The sequence below is a fragment of the Nasonia vitripennis genome, chromosome 2, assembly GCF_009193385.2.
Source record: "Nasonia vitripennis strain AsymCx chromosome 2, Nvit_psr_1.1, whole genome shotgun sequence".
In the NCBI taxonomy this organism is placed as follows: domain Eukaryota; kingdom Metazoa; phylum Arthropoda; class Insecta; order Hymenoptera; family Pteromalidae; genus Nasonia; species Nasonia vitripennis.
The window spans coordinates 17,460,745-17,476,811 of record NC_045758.1 but is presented as its reverse complement, the minus strand read 5'-3'; positions in this window follow the sequence as shown (position 1 = coordinate 17,476,811).

Genomic DNA, 16,067 nt, shown 5'->3' with positions numbered 1-16,067 from the left:
TGAAGCGACAGTCCAAAAGATACCCTTTATCACAAAACGGCCACTTTATATACCTACTAGCAAAAATGTATGTATATAATATCATTATAAAATTTCATGAATTTTAGCAATATTGTGCTTGCTAACTCTACGTTTGTTGATTGTCAAACGTTGTGTTTACTTAAATCAATGCAATCGTTATCGCAGATTAGTAATCGCGATAAAAAAATTGAATAGCTCATAGTTACTATAACGATGCTCATTTGTCTCATTTGTTCAGCATGCTTCAGACTGTCCAGATGACATTAAGTATATTAATTATTATTCAATAATTAATAAATTTATTAATATTTATACTTCGCAGTTTAACCGCTAAATTTTCTGTTGCAAGCATTTTATACCAAACCAATATTATAGTATGCGAAACAAGTCGTGAATAATACACATAACGATAGTGTCGTAAGTCGCACGTTTTGACGCCAGGCTAGAGAATTTCAACAAGGACATGCGTATTGTACAATATTTTATAGCAGGAAGCAAAAGGGTTTCAACTCCCGATAAACTTTATTTTTTGGCCGGTAGAAATACAAATACTTTAGAAGTATTTTTAGGTAAAAATCGCCAAAATCATGCAATCTTCACACATTATCATTTTCTTTTTATAAATTATGGTTAAATTTTATGAAGCTTTTAGAAATTGTCGGTGCGGATGGCTTTATGTATATACCTTCGTAATTCTGGTACTACGCGACCGATCGTAATAAAATTTGAGATGCATGTATGTTTTATGATTTTGAATTCGGGAACATTTTTTTCTATAATTCTGACCATTACAAGGCCATTTTTCGATTTTTGAAAAAATATTTTTGCTTTTTTTTAAATGATATAATTTATACAATAAATTTAGCAATTGTATGTCTAAAACAACATTAAATTGCCTACTTTCTCATTCAAGATTTCCCAGGTAGACCGTTTCGCTCATTTGTTATATATAAAGGTAACTAGTTTTTGAGCTGAAAATCGAAAACTAAAAAAATGGGTTTTCTGTGTCGTACGATTGCGGGAGTAAAAAAATTTAATTAAGTTAAAATTTTGGGAAAATGTAAACATTTTGCTTAACTCTTACAGCTTACGAAACCGATTAGTTTATAAGATATTAAGATTCAAATTCTTTGTCTCTCACCCTGTATACTCTATATGACTAAAAATTGTTATTTTTGTTACTATATACTATGGTATATAAGATATTGAGAAAATGATATGATTTGATATTGTACGGGTTATGGACGTAAACAGCGATTGCAGGGTAGTTGCGTGCCACCCACCAATATCACATACACTTCTTTTATACACTTTGTTTTAATGGGCCCACTCACTGTAACCGTCACCCCATCGCTCTAAGTGGCACCTTTTTTTCTATTTTGAAGATTTTTATCGTATCTTACTGATTACCGTAGATATTTGCAATGAAAGTTGCTGCTTCAATAAATAATAAGTTTAGAAATATTTTCAAAAAATCATCAACATACTGTATATTTGAACAATATTTTATCCATCGGAACTTTAAATTTGGTTGGAAGAAGCGACGTGCAAAAGAATTGGCAGCAGTTTTAGTAAAAGTAAAACCAAATAAGTTTTTTTCATAGACTTATGTGCTAGGTGTATATATGTTGTATATTTACATTTTTCGCTTCCTCCTAAGAGGAGGAATTTTTTGTAATAGTAAAATTTTCAGTTTCGCTGAAACTTCGTAGAAACGCATTTGGAGGTATTCGGAGTACAAATTATGCGTTTTTAGAAAATGTCCGTACGGATGGCTGTGTGTGTGCGTGTGTGTACGTATACCGTAATAATTCTGGAACCACGCAATTGATCGTAGTAAAATTTGGCATGCATATATGTTTTCTGATTCTGAATTCGGGAAAATATTTTGTTTATGATTCTGACCATTTTATGGCCATATTATAGCCATTTTTTGATTTTTGAAAAAATATTTTTGCTTTTTTTTTGATAATATGATTTATACAATATATTCAACGTGTATCTAAAACAGCATAAAATTGCCTACTTTTTTCCGCAAGATTTTTCAGATTGACCGTTCCGTTCAATTTTTATGATAAAAAAGGTAATTAAAAAAAAAAATGTAATATCTCCCAAACTAAATCGTCAAACGTTTTGAAAAAATGTATGACAATAAAAAACGATAATATCTATTTGCTGTAAAAATTTTAAACCATTTTGATTACTATTTTTCAAAGCTAAAAATCGAAAACTAAAAAAATGGGTTTTCTATGTCATACGATTACGGGAGTAAAAAGGCTTTTATTAAGTTGAAATTTTGGGAAAATATCGATCTTTTGATCACCTCAGCTAGGTTCTTTTTGCAGCTTATAAAACCGTTTCGTTTAACAGATATCAGGATTCAAATTCTTTGTCTCTCACTCTGTATACCCTGTATAACTGAAAATTACTATTTCTGTTGAACCATTATAACTCGCTAACTGAAGTTCAGGTTTTAAGACAATTCATGATTTTATGAGGTTATGAGGACCCTATGGAATTTAAAATATTAAGGTTTAAATTTTTTCATGAAAATTATATGATTTTATATTGTGACGAGTGCTCCTTATGTAAAATAATTAAGATTGAAACTATTTTAAAAATCATTAATATAATGTATATTTGAACAATATTTTATCTATTTGAACTATAAATGTTGTCGGAGGAAGCTGCGTGCCAAAGAATTGGCAACGGTTCTTTTATATTCTGTTATCTTTCTTAAGGGGGCACAACACCTTTGAAATTACAATCAAATTTTTCCATTAAAATTTTATAATTTCTTATATAAATAAACCAAATATTTTTTGCTATTCTTACACATAATTACCTTTATTTTGACTGTTTTAGACCTTCTATATACCTCTATAATACCTACGTATAGTAGGGTGTCCATAATTCACTGACCGTAAGATTCCAAAGGAACGAATGGCCCAAATGAGCTCAAACTCCAGGATAAAGTACATTGGTTATGGTATGAATGAGGGGATTTGGTTTAAATTCCATAGAAAAAAATTACATGATAATTATGTTAAAATTAATCAAAAATTGATTAAAAAATCAGCAATATGCTTATTAAACTTTTTCTATGGAATTGATTAAACAATATCACCAAATTTGAGCTTATTTGGTCCATCCGTTCCTTTGGAATCTTACGGTGCAGCACCTGAAATTGAGAAAAACACAATTAGGAGAAAATCAGCATTAAAGTTTTGACTTACAATACTTATACATAATCACCGTAATACTTATCTCTATCATTTTTTTATTGCTCCAATCATTGATATCCATCAAAATATAACATTGTGTACCAGACTGTCGCATCTGGACACATAAAAACTCCTGTTGGGGTGTAGATGTATCTAGAACACAAAAAGTTTAAATTAGTACATTTCATTTAAAAGCATGTTTTTATTAATAAAATGTCTTCAAAGCTCTTATCTTTTTTTCACCGTAGTCACAAGGCATTTTGTGTCTCCTGTCCATCATAACCTCAACTGTCATGTTTATGAGGCAGCTGTGGTAACCCTCTTAGTCCAAGATTTGCTGAAAAGTGATAAAAATAACTTTTAAAAAGAAATACTTTAAAGTATTAAATGAAAATATTAATAATATTAGATGTAAGTACTTACAAAATTTAATTTTCATATGCATCATCCATGCAATCTCCATATGCATCATCCATGCAATCTCCATATGCATCATCCTGTAGTTCCTCTCGAGCTTTTCTCCTGGTAACGCGTGCCTCCTTGGTGCTTGCCAGTTTTTTCCTCTCCGCGTGGAATAATCTGCTGTCATTGCTGCTTTCTACCCATTCACAAGCAGCTTTTCTTGGCATGACTTCAAACTGCCCCATAATCTATAGAAAGCCCGTACGACCATCATTGAAGCACGTAACAGCTGTGTACACTCCAATATTGAGCACTGACAAGCCACTAAATGATGTTTTTGGAACCAGCTTCCACACAGAATTGTTGAAACTTTCATTAGATTTCTGTGTGAAACTTCCAACACATCTTTCCAGAAGGTTTGATTCCGTTAAATCTTCATAAATAGGTTTAATCTTCTCCATAATAGCAGATGGAATGCTGCTTTTGTGCTTAAAATTCTTCAAAGTCTTGTGCACTTTGGCTTTCTGCCATTTACACCAGCTGCTGGCTCCTTTCGGACACAAGTGGTGCTGAGGCTTTGCGTCTGTTGATAGCTGGTGATAGAAGGTTGCCCAGATTGCATTGGACATGTCTTCCACGGAATCAGGGTGATCCCAGATTGCTGTGCCGTAGTATGAAGACAGTCTGTCGATCACTTGGGCAGTCAGTCGTCCTCTTCCTCCAATTCCTTTTCCATCGGAGAGTGTCTGTCGTCCTAGTGATTTCTTCAAATTCCTGAGACGTGTACCCATCCTCTTCTGCACATGACCGATACACTCTTTTTTTGCAACGGTCAACCTGCTGCCATAGGGTTGCGATTCTGCCACTGCTTTGTACACTTTCGAGTCACGATCACCAATATAATTTTTGTACATTACACCGTACTCTTCTTCTGAACGTTGAAACATCTGGACGATTCCATCCACTTCCATTTTTCCTGCACTGCCTTGATGATTAGCATTACAATTTGGTTCATGTTCTTCGTACCATTCTTGATATGGAATCGTGTCTTCTTTGCCTGACCAGTTATCACATGCTTTGCAGAAGCTGTTCTTGATGGCGACATCCAAAACCTTTGCTGTTTTTGCGACGCTGTGCCTCCCAACACAGGTGCGCAACACTTGACGCCTCGTACGCGCCAAGATTTTTCGTTAATCTCGGGATTTACTGTAATCGCCGGCGTTTGGGAGAACGTGGAGGAAAGAAGGAGGAAGTAATCACACAATTCATTAACTTGTATTGCACGTATATTTATCCCAGCCCTTCCTTACAGCGTGGTGGCCGTAGCCGCCCACACACAATAGCCACGCAGGGCTCGCCGTCACACCTCTACTCTCATATACGCGCGCACGCCTCGAGTCTCTCGCCTCTGACGTTGCGCAGTCTGACCCGTCTGCGCTCTCTCTCTCCCGCTTCCGAATTTCGGCTCGGCGCGACCCGCTCGAGTAGCGATACGGCCGGCGCGCTCGTTCTCTCTCTCGCTCTCTCTCTCTCTCTCTCTCTCCCGCACGGATACTCGCGAGCACAGCGCGCGCTCACGGCAGCGTTGTCGGCCGAACCAACGCGGCCCCCCCTCTCTACTCTCGAGCACGCACACACGTATCGGCGCGCTCACCAACAGCTCGCGCCGGCGGTCCCGGCCTGGCGAGGCCTAAACCGACGCCGGCGTAGCTATCGGTTGTCCCCTTCCTTCTCTACTCTCTCCCGCTCTTCTCGATGCTCGCGCGCACCGACTTTGCCGCGCGTTGGCAGCAAGCCCGACCTGCTGCTACCGAGCAGCGAGGACTTCTCGAACGCCCCGATGCTTCTCTCTCTCTCGCTCTCGCACACACACACTCTCCCGCGATCCTTCTACGCTACGCTGTTCTCTTCTTTTCCCGCTCTCGTGTACACTGGCCCGATGCCCCGCGTAGACGACGTCGAGGTGTACGCCCGCACCGTACACCGCTCTCTCGTCTCACTCACTCTTTCTCGGACACACTCGCGACTGTCTCTCTCTCTCTCTCTCGCTTCTCTCGGCGGCCTAATGGCTCGCACCGAGAGTATCCCGAGCAACCCAAGAATTCTTACCTGGTGTAGGAGAGACGAACACCAGTCTCTCGTCCCCCAGTGGAAGCCTCGCTAGCCCAGGAGGTGCTGGCTTCCCGTACTCTTTCTCTCTCGCTCTTCCTCTCTCTCTCTCTCTCTCTCTCTCTCTCTCTCTCTCTGCAGACAGGGGAATGAAGGCCTGGCTCCCGTTCCGGCTTCCTTCCTCTGGCTGAACGGCTGGATAGTCGTCTCCGGGGAGGGATCTCTTCCTCGGGGCGATGGTCCAGGTCGTGGCGCTGCTGCTCTCTATCTCTCACTCTCACTCTCTTCGTGATTCCCTCTCGCGTGCTCTCGTCACTTCGAAGTGGTATCGACAAGGCTCGGAAAGGAACTGCCGAGCCGCTCCGCCGCGCGCGCTCGGCGTCTCGCCGTCGTCCGTCGGGCCCGGCTGATAACGTAGCCCGATTGGCTGCGCGAGGCGCGAGACGTGCTAATTGGCTGCTCGTTTCGCGCCAGCTCGAACCGGCGAGCTCCCCCCTTGCGTACGTCGGCCAGCGAATTCCACGAATTCCCGGGACGTAGTTCGCGTCCGAGAAAACGCGGGCCTCGCTGGAACCGATCGTCTTTTCTTCCTCGCATCGAGTGAGGTTGCCGCGCAAACAGCAAAGCGCGATTTGCTCGGCTGCGACGTACAACGTCGCATTTTATTTCCAATGATGCTGGCGAGGCCTTGTAAAGATGGAAAGCCCTTCTTCCTCCAGGAGCAATCGCCAGAAACATCTAATTGATTGTTTCCTGTAGCTTCCATCTCCTCTTGGACTGCAGCCTTCATAGAGTCCTCAGCTATTTTTTGACACACTTCACTTAATTGATTTCTAATTGTATCGTAAGCAGATTGTGCTACTGGCTTTTGCAGATCCATGATGCCACAAAAGGTAGACAATCCAGCGTGCCCACGGCCAAGTGCACGCAGAGCGATAATGCTTCCTCTGTTCACTTCACATGCATTGCTTCTTGGACCCATTATTTAATTTATTTAATTTAGTCTTATCACATAACACTTTCACTGACACTTTCATTATTTGAAAAAACTTAACCTATATAAACGCACCTATCACACTCGCGGATTCACTCACGAATGCGCAGAAAATAATCCACATTTACACTGACTGACAATTGTTAATTAATTAACGACGGGCAAAAAAAACTGACATATAGTGATAGCTGATAATAGCTGTATTTGTGTACATGTATCAGCTGTTCAGTATATACAACACTATACCCGTGCAGCGTAGATGTAGACATGCGGAATCAGAACGAAAGGAATGATGACAGTTACAAGACAGTCTCAAAAAAATTCCAACAGTAGATTTTTTGTTCTTTTTTATCAATGAATAATATCGCCTATATATCGATTTATTTATTTATTTATCAAACCACTTATAATGTCTTTAGAAGGCATCCTATAGAGGTAAATAAAATTACCTGTACATAGGAAATGGTATAAAGAAAAGCTTAAAAACTAACCTAAAACTAAACAAGAAAGAAAAGTAGAAAAACAAAGCAAGTATGTACTTTGCATACTCGTTGTTCTCCCCACCTTTCCAGCCCTTTCATACTGTTGTTGTAAAAATTGTTACTCATGATTGTGTTTATTTATCTTTTCTAGCTACTAATATTCATTGCAAAAATACACGCAATTGAATAAAGTTTTGAATTTGAATACCCAAATAACGATGATAAAACTTTTTAATGTTTAACAAAATACTTATTAATAATACATTTCTATATAGTTTATACTATAACTTTCAAAAGTACTTATTTACATAAAATGTCTATTTGAGATCTCTTACATTGCGTTGGTTAATTGTAAAATACTAGTACTTCAAATTTAAGAGTTTTACCATAATATATTGCATTCATTTTCTTTGATATATTCTTTGAGTTTTGTTTTAACTGTTAGCTTACTACCACATAATTCTTTCAGATCACTTGTTAAGTTGTTAAAAATTTTAATTGCTACATAGTAACTATTCTTTGTAGCTATTGTCTTAGATATTTTAGGTATTTGAATATCTTTGTTTCTTGTTTTGCTCGTCGAGTTAATATATTTTTGTCTTAGATGTTTATGATGGTACAAGATTGATTGATAAAGGAATAATTGTTTTACGTTTAGCGGGTATTTTTCTTTTATAAATTTGCTTATACAAATAATTTTCATGATTTTATTTTGTACTCCTTAAATTAGTTTAATGCAAGTACCATAAGCTCCGCCCCATGCAATTATTCCATAATTAATTATGCTATGAAAGAAATCGTAGTAAACAGTAAGTAGTGTTTTAGTGTCCATGATGTTCTTAATTTTAGCAAAAATAAAGATCAAATATTTCTTTTTTTTTTATAATATAATCAACATGTTTATCCCATTTCATATTAAAATCGAAGATTGATCCTAAATATTTATGGAATTCAACTCTTTTTAATGATTTGCTATCTAGCCGTATATCAACTGTTAATGGCACACTATCACAGTAATTTCCAAATGTCATGACAACCGTTTTCTCTACATTTAAAGACAATTTATTTACTGCTAGCCATTTCGCTACGGTTTTTAAATATTCATTCATCCTTTCCTCTGCCTTAGCCCACGTATCGTCACTCGAGATGACGATGGTGTCATCAGCGTAGGACAGGATAGAATCATTTGACATATCTCTCAGTAGATCATTCACGTATATTATAAATAGTAACGGTCCTAGTATAGTTCCTTGAGGAACTCCAGTTGTTACGGTTTTATCTTCACTCATACAATTAGGAATTTTTACTCTTTGTTTCCTACTATCGAGATAGCTGATAAACAAATGTAAAGCAGTCCCTCTTACACCATATCGTTCTAATTTTTTAAGCAGAATTTTATGGTTTACCGTATCAAAAGCCTTGGATAGGTCTAAAAAGGCAGTTATCAGAGGTTTTCTTTTATCCAAATTGTTGTAAATTAAGTTTGTTATATAATTTAGACAATCTGTGGTGCCTTTATTACTAACAAAACCAAATTGTTTGTCTGATATTATATTATGTATTTCCATAAGATTGTAGAGCCTAATAAAAATTATTCTTTCAAGGATTTTCGCAATGTTTGAAATGAGGGATATCGACCAGTAGTTAGACATCAGAGTCTTAACCCCAACTTTATAAATAGGTATAACTTCAGCCCTCTTGAGGGCTGAAGGCTATACTGATTTCTCAATGCATAAGTTATAGATGTATTCCAATGGTGAAAGAATGTAATCTGCTATAGTTTGAAGGGTAGCTACACTTATATCATCCACTCCACCTGCTTTTTTTTCATGGAGCATATTACTTCATGTATCTCTTTCGCATTCGTAGGTCTGATGAACATTGATTGGTTATTACTGATTGGAAGTTTTACCTCATTTTCGTCCGGTGCTACAATATGATTACTTAATGTTACTCCTATTGTACAGAAATACTCATTCAAAGTGTTTGCTATTAACGCCTTATTTTCAAGCTTTACGTTATTGTCATATATATATTCAATTTGTTTCTTTTTTTGTACAGTTGATTTACCTAACTTAGCCTTAATTGTTTTCCACAGTTTCTTTGGATTATCACTGTTTCGCTCTATGGTTTCGCGATCGTATTTTATCTTAGCATCTTTGATGACTTTATTTAGTATTTTTGAATAATTAATATAGTCCTGTTTCAAAATTTGACACGTTGGTTTGCTCTTCATTAAATTATACAAGTTTTCTTTTATTTTGCGAGAGATTAATATCGCACTTGTTATCCAGTTTTTGCGTGGTACAGAATCTTTCTTTTTGTTTTTGTTTGCTTTGTTTGTAATAGTAGCTTTATCAACACAGTGTTGTATTATTTCTATTAAAGATTCTATAGCACAATCTGGGTTATCTATGCTCAAGATAGAGTTCCAATCAATTATACTAGCCTCTCTCCTTAGTTTTTTGTTACAAATACGTTTCGAAACTGTATGGTCATTTATCTGTGCAGTTTCTTATTTAATATTTATCATCAGAGGGTAGTAACCATTGAAAGGATTTGTTAACTTGTATGAATCTATTAAAATATTATTTGACTTAACAAAGAAGTTATCTGTGCATGTACCCCCATCATTGTTGGTGGAGGGTCTAGTTATCGTTGTGAAACAAGGACTATATTTGAATTCCAAAAAATTATTTATATATTCCTGGCTAAATGTTTTTTCGCATATGTCTTTTATACTAAAATTACCGTCCAGTATATCTACATTGAAATCACCCACTATACAATGGTTTTTTATCTTTCACTGTGATAACATGAATTTTTTAATGCTATGTATAAATTCTGTTTTTGGTAAGTCATGTGATCTGTAGATCGCGGAGACTTTAAAGGCTTCACCAGTTATTAATTTTATATTTGTGCTTATTATTTTTAGTCTATCTATCTCATCTATACTAGTACTTTCAAATATGTTATTCTTTATATAAAGCATTACCCCGTCAGATTTATTGATTACACTATTATTGTAATAACTCTTATAACCACCTAGGTGAAAAGTACTCTGGATGTTTTAGCTTCCATGTCTCCGTGCACACTACAATCACTGGCTTCCTAGCTAGTCGCTCAATAAAAGTCTCAAATTTCTCAAAATTTGCATTTAGACTTCTTACATTTATACATAATATTAAGTTTTTAGTGTTATCATCATTAAGACTTTTATTGAGGGTCCGTATGTTATTCTATTCTAATTCACTAATACTTATTTCAATAAAGTCAATGTCTTCCATTATGCGCTTTGTTGTTCCTTTTGCTCACTATTCCTGAGTTTATGCTATGCAGACTTGTAGTAGATAATCCAGCTGATAGTGTTGTCGTTGTCTGATAATGTTGTTGTTCTATTTTACCGAGGTATCTTGGAATGATAGGGAATACACTGTAGTCAGTTGTTTCAATCATTTTCCTTATTTTAGATTTTAACACTTCGCATTCGTGACTGTCAAATGCCAAGTGTTCTGTATTGTATTTTTTATTATAGTTGTTATTACTATGTAGACAGTTTGGGCATTTATAGTTATTTATTTGACACTCATTTGATTGGTGGTTTCCAGAACAAATTTTAGGCATGTTATTTCATTCCGGTACTTTGTTCCTTTATGACCGTATCTGCCACACTTAAAACAAGGTTTTACACTAATGTGATCAAAGACTCTGCATCTTTGATGCCCTATGAAAACTCTGTTATTGTTTTCTCTGATGTTCTTGTAGATTTCATCGGTTACCTCCAGGATGAGCGTTTGGAGGTTAGTTCTAGGATTTTTGTATGTGTATAGGACTGAACTCTTTTTCTTCATTTCGTTGAAATTTCTAGTATTGATATCAGATTCTAAGGCGTCGTTTCCTAGATTTTCAAAATTATTTATGCCAACAACTCTTACTTTCGGATTCCGCATTTCTTCTTTCTGTACGTTGCATATGCTATTTAGCTTGTTTAGTGCTTTTATCGCTTTGTCAGCACTTTCTTCGTCTTTGCAGCTAATTATTAATTCCTCTTCATTTTTTTTATTACTCTTTTTGTTTGAATTGTTTTGTCTTTAATTAAATAATGATTTACTCTATCCGTAATTTTTTCTAATTTGTCCTCTTTATTCATTTTTTTGACAATAATTTTTGGTACACGTTTTTGAACTCTTTTTTCATTCGCTGCTGTTATTTCAGTAAAACTTTTTGTTCTTAGCGTTGGAATGATAGATTTATCCGTATTAATCTTTTCTCTTAAGAGTTGGTTCTTCTCTTTCAATTCGCTGATTAGTTCTTTTAGTAATACATTTTCCATTCTTAGTTTTTCATCCTCACTTTCAGATTCATTCCCATCTTTACTATCATTGAGTTCATTTAGTATTTGATTCTTAATTTCACTTATTGTAGTTTTCTTAAGTTGAGCTAATACGGTTTTCACTTCTTTGCTTAGCAGATCTTGAGCTACATTTGAGGTTATTTTGACATCCTCGTGGTTTGGGCAAATAATAAACACATCACTTAGGGTTTTTACTTTATCAATTCTATCAAAACAACTCGCGTGGTATATATTATCACAAAAAATACACACAACAATTCCACTTGTCTTTTTAGTATGACACGCGAACGATTTATTTCCTGGCCTTAAAATGTGGCCCGCACTCGTGGTCGCCATGTTGGCAATTTCAATTTAAACATAAAAATTAATTTTTTAACATATATATAACATAAATTTTGTCAATTTTTTACTCACTGGAACTTAAAATAATAATTGTTATTTATTTAAAAATGAATTAACTGAATTTCGTAAATTTATGAAAAAACAGATAAAAAGTACTTTTAGCGTTTGCTGTACAACTTTAAAAAAAAAAATTTTTTAGCGCAATAACGACAATAGGAACATATTCTACGGGAAATTTCCTATCAAAATACGGAATAAAAAAAATCGATTTTTTCATGATTTCAAAGGTGTTGTGCCCCCTTAACACTTTGTTACATTTACAGAGGAATATCATTTTTACCGCATTTTCATTAGAAATTTTCAAGGTTATTCAGAAAAACAACCAATAATTTTTCCGTTGTTTCTAATGATACTAATAAATAGTATATGTATTGATCAATAGCTTTTTATTGTCTTACTATTTAGCTGTCATTTCTCAGTTTGAAAGAATATATTCCTTTGTTCTGTAATTGTACGTATTGAATGAATTTTGTTTCCCCAGATGCGTAATTATTTGCTACATTTCATATGATTTCATGAAAATCTATTAATTTTATTTTGATTGAGTTTAGATACTTGATTTTCTAACATCTACTTCCTCCCATTTACGACGTAAACATTTATCTCAGAAACGTTTTCTCTCTTGGAAGGCAAGCACCTTCGATATCTTTGCACGAATTAACGAACTCTCCGTCGATAAATTCAAAGCGCAGGCGAATCCTACCCTCGGGCCGTGAGACCGAAACCATTCTCGCTCTTGCAACGCAGGCGGAAAGCCCCCATACACCTGTTTTCCTTCACAGAGGAAATCCCAAGGGCTATCCGTTCGGCTCCGGCATCAAGCAGTGAAAAACGACTTGTCTTAAGTGCGAATAGAGAGCAAAGAAAAGAAGTAGGAAGAGATACACTCTGAATAGTGTAGTCTAGCCATTTTATGTATCTTATATATATATATATATATATATATATATATATATATATAAATTTGTCATGCTTGATCAAATGTATATATTTTATAAATGATCTTAGCATTCGTTGTAAGAAAAGCAATTGAAAATAGCTAATTTCACATTTCCTATAAAAAACGTTGTTTGTTTTTCGTACAAGTCTGATGTTTTAGCTCCGACACCACAGTCAACAAATTAATGAGCTCAGAAAATAGAGTCAAATATAACACGGCTGATTCGCTTTAGCCTTCGTGCTTGGCTCATCCCAGTGCACGGGCTATAGCGACCCATAAAGAATTCAGTTGACCGGGGTCAGCGCTGCACAGCTGTTGTCAAAAAGAACGAGTTGTCTAGCCGTCCCTTGCTCTCGCGTCTAATAGAGACAAACGTCGTCGTCAAGCACCACCGCTGCTCGTGGTGCTGTGTTCTTGCGGTTTTTCTCTATCCACTTCCAAGCTTGGGATCGAATAATCTCTTACTGGAGCGGAAGGAAAAAGTTTTTCGGAATTCCGAGAAGCACTATCGAATTCTTCATCAATTTCATCGCTTTATAAATGTCTGTCTGTTCTTCGTCACATTCTATTTCGCATTTTTTTTTTATATTTCTTATTTATCATTTTTCACAAACTCATAGTTGCAATTGTTAAAAGCGTAAAATTTAATATCACTGCCTTTTCGCATTAATAATTCATAACATACGAATGATGATTCCAGTCTAGATCTAGTGCCAAGCTCACCTGAGGAGGGCTTTGATAAATCCTTTCTTGAGCTTGGAATTTGTACGCACAATTATGCAAATACGAAACGTTAAATTTTCTGTGCTTCCTCTAACTTTGGAATTCGGCTTTAAGTAAAGCTTTAAAGCGCCAGACTACTTTCAGCAAACTCTTATCGATTTTTCTTTGATACATTGACAAAACACGTCTACGTATTATACAAGCAGTTAAACTTTTGGGGTCATTAGTCTTACTTGAGCTTTATATTATACAGGTAAAAGCTTGCTTAACCCTTGCCCTCCTGAACCTCCTTGGAACACTCATAGTCAATCTGAAATAGAAAACACGAAAACTTTTGATGCACAAGACGGTATCAGTTAGGCTACGGGGAGACCCGGCCCAGCCCCCAAGAAATTCTGCACACCCGTGGCGTAGCGTCAATTTATTTCTCGTGAATCCCACGGCACCCTCGCACTCTCATGATACACTGGACGCCCGCCGGTGGATCGAAGAGCTCGAGTGGGTTCGGTCGCGCGCACCTCCTGCCCGTTCAAGGTAGACGCTATACCTACTCCGGATTCTCGGACATCAGAGGCCGAAAGCGCGCTCGCCTGCAGGATCTATGTCCGCGACGAGCAACGAGCGCGCGAAAGTTGCTTTTCAGAAATTTATCGCTCCCGGGCTGAAGGTAACGCGAGCTCGTTGGCTTGAGATAGTAGTGGAAAGGGGGAGAAGATGGAAGGTATTACGTGGCGCTGATCTCATTAAAATTAAGTAGCTGGGTAGGAGATTGACTGCGCAGTACAAATGCATTTTTCGGTCAGTTCACCTGGGAATGTTATATTGTTGGTTTACTGTGAATCTCTCGAGCAGGTTTTGAACAATATGAAACTTGAATCGGTAGTAGAGAAAAAGTTTGAAACTGTACTTGAAATGAGGAAGGGAACACGGCGTAACATTCATCTTGATGAGCTGGTTACAGCCCATTTCTCAATAAAAAGAATATCCCACAGTTAAAATTGTTCCACGTGCGACATCTCGCGCATATATATCCCAATTCTTGTGCATGCAACATGCAGCAGAGCACCGCTAGTATACTCGTGATACGTCGGTCGTTCGCTCCTGCATTTATAGTTTATACAGCTAAAACTCTCTAGGTAAGCTTACGTTTACATAAAATGTGAAAAATAAAGCCACTGCACTGTCTTTACAATGAAGCTACGCGCGATACTTGTCCTTTCGCACCTTCTCTCTCTCTCTCTCTCTCTCTCTCTCTCTCTATTTTTTCTTGATCTTTTCTTCATTTTGGTGGATGGGCTTAACTAGATTTGGCTAGGAGACTGCCTGGTAATAGCTAATTATGGGCTCCAGAACGATTGCATTTCGTCTTCGTTATAAGGCTTTTTGACGATTTTTGGTGTTTTTTAACTAATCTGCCTATGAAATGAATGAAAAAAAATGAATGGTATATAATAACAGAGCGTCGAATGATAATATAAATTTTCCGCGGTAAAAAAATAGGTAATTTATTTTTTAGGGTACGTATCAAGCAATTTACTTTAATTAATTTTTTCGATAACTTTATCAGAATTAACTGAACTCTCAAAACTCAAAAATCGCTATGAAAAAAACGACTTAAGAAATGTAAAAATGGACTTAATTTACATCATGTTACAGTCACAACATAGAAAATAAGACTTGGTGGCTTAAAATCCATTCAGTTGAAGCTGAGATACAAGGGTATACATACGCACACACACATAAATGCATACAGACATTTTCCAAAACCCCTATTTTTCGACTTCATATACCTCAAACCCCACTGTCAACATGTTTTTAGACGAACTGCAAAAATCACTATTATAAAGCTCCCTTAAGAAGGAAACAATATTCATAGAATCAGATTGTTGTCGATTTAATAATTTTTCTAAACTCGTAAAATTGATGATGTTAAAATTAAATTTTCATTATAATTGTACAAAAACATACCGGCTATCTTCCTGGATAATAATTTTTGAGGGCTCAATAATAATAGAGTCTTCCTTTCTCTTCACTCTAATTCCTTGATATGTGACCGACATACATCGATCGACATTTTTTTGTTCTGAATTTGACTCATTTGATATTGCCATTGACTGATTAATTTTTAAAACTGTACGTACAATTTAAGTTTGGGTTGTCATGCGTCTTCTTCGTGTATCTGTCATCTATTGCAGCCTTCCTTTAACCATGAATCGTGTTTATTATGGCACATATAGTATTTTTAAAATACACTTCACTAGCTCCTAAGAATATACATCGAAAATCGATATTATCTCAACGACAAAATTGATGGTTCTCACCGATATAAATACGTTTAATTATTATAAACCACCATCGCTTGATTAATTACTTATTATCTGTATAAGGACGCGTCAGTTCTTTAACTGTTTATCTC